The sequence below is a fragment of the Gekko japonicus genome, unplaced genomic scaffold (assembly GCF_001447785.1).
Source record: "Gekko japonicus isolate JY-2015 unplaced genomic scaffold, Gekko_japonicus_V1.1 scaffold68, whole genome shotgun sequence".
In the NCBI taxonomy this organism is placed as follows: Eukaryota; Metazoa; Chordata; class Lepidosauria; order Squamata; family Gekkonidae; genus Gekko; species Gekko japonicus.
In genome coordinates this window covers 1,626,031-1,632,803 of record NW_015169175.1, presented here as the reverse complement: position 1 = coordinate 1,632,803, position 6,773 = coordinate 1,626,031, and the positions used below count along the sequence as shown (strand labels likewise).

The following is a 6,773-nucleotide window of genomic DNA, read 5'->3' as shown; positions in this document are numbered from 1 at the left end:
TGGGCTAGCCTGAGGTGCCCTGGTCAGGGTGACTGTGTTTCCTACATCTCACTAAATTGCTGACAACTTAAAAACAAGGTTCTTAAACTCGTGAGCACATGGGAAAGCATATACATGGAACGACAGGAAATACTAAGGTTCAGGACTATTTTGGGGCAGGAACGCACAGAAACGGAGTTCCGGCTGGCTCCTGTTGGCCACGCCCAGCACTAATTCATTAGCATAATAGGCCACACCCAACAGCAGAAACTCATTAGAATTGGCTACATTAGGGGTGTGTGGTCTAACATGCAAAGAAGTTCCTGCTACAAAAAAAAGCCCAGGGTTTTGACAACAAACAAAGTAAACGGAATAAGAAGCAAAAGGTGAGTGTGGTAACATGGGGTGTGTGGCCTAATATGCTAATGAGCTGTGATGTTAGGGGTGCGGCTTAATATGCTAATGAGTTTCTGCTGTTAAGTGTGGCCTATTATGCTAATGAGTTCCTGCTGGGCTTTTTCTACAAAAAAAGCCCTGATTATGTTTGATTGTTCATTATGGACTTTGGTTTCAGACTCGTTAGAGAGTTGGTTAGAACCATGCAAAGTTTGAGTTAGTTACTTTTTAGTTTGAACTTGTTAGAACTAGGAAGGTCTGAGCATGGGTCAATGAGGAGGAGTCTCTGCCACACTGAAGAAGAGTGCCTGCACACGAAAGCTTATATGCAGAATTAAACTTTGTTGGTCTTAAAGGTGCCACCGGACTCAACGTTCTGTTACATAAGGAAAAAGAGGACACCAATGTATCCAAGCTCAGTCTCCTGTTGGCTAAAGGCAGTAGCAGGGGCATTATTTATCTTACTGAAATATTTCACTCCCATCTTTCACACACCAGGTCTCCAAAATGGATTAGAAAATCAAAATGGCCATGGCCCACTCTGAGATGATATTTTTATTTTGTTCTCACAAAGTTTCGTGGAAGTTTTTAACCTCGTTTACTCAAACATGCTCTCTCTCTCTCTTTTAACAAACAAGGAAGGAAGAAAAGGAAAACAGATAACTGGAGAAGAACAAAAAAGGGAGAGAGGCAAAGGGGAGAACAAAAGAAAACAGTGACGTCTGGAGAGCCTTTTCGATAAGGAAACCTGAAACAGGTTTCTGCAAATTGTCTTGCTAAAAGCCCCTTTGCGCAGTTTGCTTAGCTGAGCAGAACAAACAATCAGATAAACCGGCTGCGGCATATTCACAGCCCCTTTTATTGAAATAAAATAATAACGCTCCAGAGCCACTGAGTGTGCCCGTGCACTGACATCAAGAAGCGCGCCCAAAAGGAAATGTGATTTATTACCATACTTAGATTACCAAGGAAAGTATATCAAGGAGCAGCATTGGAAGAATGCTTTTGCATCAGCAAGAGGCTTCCCAAGCCTGGCACTGAAACGAAAATTAAAAAGTACCATTGACCCGGCGGTTCCAGCAGCACAGAACCACCTGGGGAAGGAGCGCGGCCTGATGGAAGGCTTGGTACACTCGGTGCAGGTTGTGGAGCGGAAAAGGCAGTACCCACTGCTAAGAAACTGGGGCCACATCACAGCACTACTTGGTAGAGCAAGGCAACTTTGACACCTTGCTTAAGTGCCTATGAGTTGGGGAGGGGGGAAATCTTCAGAAAAGTCAAGCATGACACATGAAGAGTAGTGGTGTTACCCAATTAAAGAAATCTTGCTCAGTTCATTGGCTGACAGTACAACCCTGTGCAGAATCCCCCCTCATTCTAAACCAAGTGGGTTTAGACTGGAATAACTTTGCACAGGATGACACTGCGGCCCCTTTCAGACAGCCTTTGCAATCCATTTTGGTAGCCGGTTGCCAACGGATTTTTTGGTGCCATTTCAGACACCACTGTTTTAGCAACTGGCTGCTAACAGATCTTATTTACCTTTTCATACAAAGCTGCTTGTGTCTGGTTAGCAAAGCTGTTCTTGAGGTAAAGTGCTTTCTTTCGTTTTCACCTCTTCTTTGCACTTCTGAATCGCTGAAAGGTAAAGGTTTCCCTTGCTCGAAAGCCAGTCGAATCCGACTCTAGGGTTGCAGTGCTCATCTCCATTTCAAAGCCGAAGAGCCAGCGCTGTCCGAAGACATTTTTGTGGTCATGTGGCCGGCATGACTAAACACCAAGGTGCATGGAACGCTGTTACCTTCCCACCAAAGTGGTACCTATTTATCTACTTGCAATTTCTTGCTTTCGAACTGCTAGGTTGGCAGGAGCTGGAACTAGAGACGGGAGCTCACTCCGTCATGTGGCAACTCGGGTCTCGAACTGCTGAACTACTGACCTTCCACAGCCTGCAGTTCAGCGTCTTAACCACTTGAGCCACCGCAGCTCCTGAATCGCTGTAGTGTACTGTTTAAAATGTCTGCATCGCTTCCAATAGCACCACATTTTCTCTGTCCTTTTTTGCCACATGATCTTCCTCAAGCTTTTAAAAAAGTGTTCTAAGTTGAGCTCTATAGCACTAGAACAATATAGCACTTCAGTGCTACAGCGGCACCACTGTATTGGTCTAGTGCTATAGTGCTCAACTTAGAATGTTCAAAACAAAATTCAAGGGAGTTTGCACGGCCAAAAAGAGCAGCCGGGGGGGGGGGAGGCACAATGCTGTTTGAAATGGCCAGATTGCTTCAGAGTTGGCTCATTAACAGAATGAAATTTGCTGTATGAAACTTCTGTCCCTGTATCGCTTTACTCAGAATCAGGCCAACAATGAATAACATCTGGTTTAGAATGGGAATGTGAACGGGGCCTTTAATCCTGCATTGGCATCCTTCTACAGAAAATGTATTCTTTGCAGTTAGCTGATAGATATGTAGGTGGCAGCATGCTAGATACAGCTAATGTGCCTCAGTACATCACAAATTCCCAGACTCCCTCCTTATGGGTGTCTGTGTAGATTGCTTAGAGAAATGGAAGCCCCTCAGACAGGGGCTGTGGCTCAGTGGTAGACCATCTGCTTGACCTGCAGAAGGTCCCAGGTTCAATCCCTAGCACCCTCAATTAGAAAGGACAAAATAGTAGGTGATGTGAAAGACCTCAAACTGAGACCCTGGAGAGCTGCTGCCAGTCTGAGTAGACAATACTAACCTTGATGGACCAACTATAAGGCAGATTCATGTGTTCACATCTTTGTGTGGTGGTGGTTATTGTAAATGGTCACCCTGTTTTTGTGGCTGGTATTGATGATTTATTTGTTTCTCCTGTGCAGTTCATACACAATTGATATGGTATTTAGATGTACAATGTATGTCATTTGTATGTGCAATTTATACAGTGGGTTAGAGCCTGCAATATGCAAGGAGAAATATGAACAGATTTCAAACCTTTTTGCTTGTGCAAGATCTCGTACAATACCTAGCACTTTCCTTCCTGTATCTTCTGTCCCAGAATCACTTGCACGATGTCTTGCACAAGTATTTAAAAAGGGCGGGGACATAATTGGTATAAGTTAACACAAACACAAACACAGCACGATCTATTTGTCCACACTTTCGGTTGCATGTGGAAATCTCCCGGTGGATCTGAGCCATCATATTGATTTACTGAGGCACAAATAGCATTTATTGAAGAATAAGCTTTCATGAACCAAACCATCTGACCAAATGGGCTCAGGCTCAGAAACACATTCATTTTTAAGGTGCCCCAAGACTTGTGGCCATTTTGGTTGAGGAATCCTAGCACGGCTAGCCCTCTGGCATTTGTCAAACCCCTCTGCAAAAGCACACAGTCCATATCCTTATACCCTCCTCATGGCATTGTAAATACTACTTTAGGAAAGGTCTCTCCTTCTGTGTGGCACTGGAGGAATGTGTTTTCTCTAGAATCAACATTTTTAAAGAAAAAAAGATCTGCTTCCCAGTTAATCCCAGAAACCAATCAATCAGAAGGGGCTTTTGTGGTCCATCTCTAACTGGTCAATTAAGAAGAAGAAGAGATTGGATTTTTTTTTGTATAGATATTTTTATTGTTATTATTATTATCGTTCCGATTATACATGTTCATATTCCATTATACTCTAACAGTTTCCCCCCGCCCCCCCTCCCTCCAGTCTGTTGTTTTTAGTCCTTTTCTCTCAGACAGGGGCATAGTGTTTGGAGCTTCCACTGAACGTCGTTCCTTTTTTCTTCTTCCATCCATCTCCAGTATATGGTCCATTTCTCTTGAATTGTCTCTGTTCTTTCTTCCCACGGCTTGTCTTGGTTGATTACGGAGATTAAAGAGATTGGATTTATACCCCGCCCTTCACTACCCAAAGGAGTCTCAGAGCGGCTTACAAACTCCTTTCCCTTCCCCTCCCCACAACAGACACCCTGTGAGGTAGGTGGGGCTGAGAGAGCTCTTTCCAGACCTGTTCTTGAGAGAACAGCTCTGACAGAACTATGGCTTGCCCAAGGTCATCCAGCAGCTGCAAGTGGAGAAGTGGGGAATCAAACTCGGTTCTCCCAGATTAGAGTCCCCCCACTTAACCACTACACCAAACTGGCTCCAGCCCCAAGGAAGAGCTGCCCAAGGAACTGCCTATGAATACCATTGCTGGCAATGCATTTTTGACTCTGGGGGTTAATATTTGGTATATGAAGGATATGGCTTTGTGAATTCTTCAGCACATTCCAGAATCAATATTCTCATAAACCACTAAAAAAAAAAGACACCTTCAAAGAGTATCCCATGTAACCTTTGAATACCAGTTTTAACAAATACATGATAAAGATTTGGACTGGGATAGGAGAGGTTCAGGTTCAAACTGCCATGTTGCAATGATAAAATGGGGGAGCAATGTATGTGATCCTAAACTCTTTGATGAAGGCTGGAATTTTGAAAAAGGCAGTAGATAGATGGTCCTGTGGATTCTCCCTAAGAATAATTTGCTGAGTATGCAGTGCTCTGAACCAACATGTTCAGAGACAGTCAACCTCTGAATCCCAGTGCTATAAGGCAACATCAGAGGAAGGCCTTGACCTCTGCGCCTTGTAGTTGGCCATCCAGAGGACCTGGTTGGCCACTGTGTGAGACAGGATGCTAGACTAGATGGACCACTGGTCTGATCCAAAAGGACTCTTCTTATGTTCTTATGCAGCTGCTCTTGAATTTACTCAACGTCAGACGGGGACACTTTTCCCCTCCACCACTTTTCACCTTCTCTCCCTGGTTGGTATTTCTTTTCTTTTTTTAAAAAAGTTTCTGCACATTTTTGGTGGGTCCTGGACACCATGTTGCAGAAACTAGCACACAATGTCAAGTATGAAGAGGACTGTGAGGACCACCATGATGGGAGAAGCAGCAATGGACATTCCAGATTACCCCACCACTCTGCTGTCAGCCAGCACTTGTACAGCCCAGCTCCCCCACTTTCTCACTCCGGGACCTCAGATTTCCAGCCCCCTTACTCTCCTCGCTCCTACCAGACTCTGCCTTACTCTCAGTCTAGCAACCCTTATGCACACCACAGGGATCCTTTCTCCATCAACTCACTCCACCAACCACCTCTACCTCCTCCCAGCCAACAACAGACTAGCTGGCCCAACTGTCAGACCAGCCAAGACCCTTCTAGTTTGTCCCACCGTGCACGGCCCGGTCTGGTCCCCCACCTCCCAGCTCTGGCAAGCGGCTCTGCTGGGGAGAGGAGGGAAATGTACAGGCAATCTGAGCTGCTCCTGCCTCACAGCCATGGTCTCGATGCCTCCAGCCTGGCAGAAAACATCAGCCTGCATGAGATGATATATTCTTACGCTCTGATTTCACATTGAATAATTATGCATTAATCCTCCCAAACACCCAAGAACAATGGTGTAGCTCAATCAATTTCTGTGGAGGTAGCAACTTTACTAATCCTTGTAATTCAATTTTTAAACTATGGGAATTAACTTGTAAAGGGCCTCCTGTATGATAAGAATATAATATGGGCAATTGGTTGCAGATTTCCAAATTTCAGCACAGTCCTAGTTTTCAAACAGGTACAGAAAGAATTTTGAAATATCAGTGTTGGTATTTGGAACAATACATTTTTGCATATTTATTTATTTTGTTATGAGTATTGCTTCTCAGATAAAACCTGTTTCCCGGGGCCACTCATAAAACCAATGAAAAACAAATTAAGTATTATACAAATCTTTAAAAAAACCCAATATAAGGAACTAAAACTTTAAGCCGCTAAAAGCTATTAAAACAGCAGGAAAATATTTTTAAAAACCATTAAAAGAGTAGATCAAAACATCATGGTTTCAATGGGTGGAGGAGAGAATAATCCCCTCTCTAAAAGTGTGGGAGAACAAATAAGTCTTTATCCAATGCAAGGTATCAAATCCATACCAAGCAAACATCTAGGACATTCCAAAATTGGTGTGCCCTCCTAGGTCTCACCAGCCTCACCTCTGTGAACAAATGGAGGAGGATGGGTAGGAACATATGGAATAATGTGATCCTTTATTTAAACGTTGCTTTTCTCCCCAGCAGCGACACAAAGCTTTGTTCTTCCCTCCTCCATTTTATCAACCCAACCACCACCCTATGAGTTAGGTTAGGGGTGAAAGACAGTGACAGACCCACACTTCCGTGGCAGAGTGAGGAGTCAAACCTAGGTCTCCCAGACCCTGGCCTGCCATACTACATGGTCTTCAGAGGCAGTCCCATGCAGAGCAAACTAGTGTGGCCAGTGCATCTATAACCAAGCCTAAATCATGCTCTTCTAGGAGGAGTAACATCTAGCACACTTCCAATTAAGGCGCTGCTCATGACAGAGG

At 44.1% G+C, this 6,773-nt stretch overlaps 1 pseudogene; it reads left to right on the top strand.

Moving 5' to 3' along the window:
* The first annotated feature begins 5,243 nt into the window (after positions 1-5,243).
* LOC107114468 lies at positions 5,244-5,780 on the top strand (annotated as a pseudogene).
* The last annotated feature ends 993 nt before the right edge of the window (positions 5,781-6,773 follow it).